Source organism: Bison bison, unplaced genomic scaffold (genome assembly GCF_000754665.1).
Source record: "Bison bison bison isolate TAMUID 2011002044 unplaced genomic scaffold, Bison_UMD1.0 scf7180017863823, whole genome shotgun sequence".
In the NCBI taxonomy this organism is placed as follows: Eukaryota; Metazoa; Chordata; class Mammalia; order Artiodactyla; family Bovidae; genus Bison; species Bison bison.
Window position 1 is genome coordinate 56818 of NW_011494395.1, and position 1056 is coordinate 57873.

A 1056-nucleotide genomic window follows, 5' to 3' on the forward strand; every position below is an offset into this window, starting at 1 on the left:
TCTCTTGCTTTTTCCATGATCCAGTGGATGTTGGCAATTGGATCTCTGGTTCCTCTGCCTTTTCCAAAACCAGCTTGAACATCAGGAAGTTCACGGTTCACATATTGCTGAAGCCTGGCTTGGAGAATTTTGAACATTACTTTACTAGCGTGTGGGATGAGTGCAATTGTGTGGTAGTTTGAGCATTCTTTGGCATTGCCTTTCTTTGGGATTGGAATGAAAACTGACCTTTTCCAGTCCTGTGGCCACTGCTGAGTTTTCCAAATTTGCTGGCATATTGAGTGCAGCACTTTCACAGCATCATCTTTCAGGATTTGGAATAGCTCAACTGGAATTCCATCACCTCCACTAGCTTTGTTCGTAGTGATGCTTTCCAAGACCCACTTGACTTCACATTCCAGGATGTCTGGCTCTAGGTCAGTGATCACACCATCGTGATTATCTGGGTTGTGAAGATCTTTTTTGTACAGTTCTTCTGTGTATTCTTGCCATCTCTTCTTAATACCCTACATTAATTAATGACTAAGTACATTATATTCCCATTACTTACTTTTTTTTTTTCTCTTCCACATTGGTTTTTATGTGGTATTTGCTTTTTATTGTAGAGAGTGTTGAAAATTCTCTAGTTCTTTTTTTTTTTTTTACTTTACAATATTATATTTGTTTTGCCATACACCAACATGCATCCACCACGGGTGTACACGTGTTCCCATCCTGAACCCCCCTCCCACCTCCCTCCCCATACCATCCCTCCGGGTCATCCCAGTGCACCAGCCCCAAGCCTCCTGTATCCTGTATCGAACCTGGACTGGCGATTTGTTTCTTATATGATATTATACATGTTTCAATGCCATTCTCCCAAATCATCCCCCCACCTCCACAGAGTCCAAAATACTGTTCTATACATCTATGTCTCTTTTGCTGTCTCGCATACAGGGTTGTCGTTACCATCTTTCTAAATTCCATATATATGCGTTAGTATACTGTATTGGTGTTTTTCTTTCTGGCTTACTTCACTCTGTATAATAGGCTCCAGTTTCATCCACCTCATTAGAA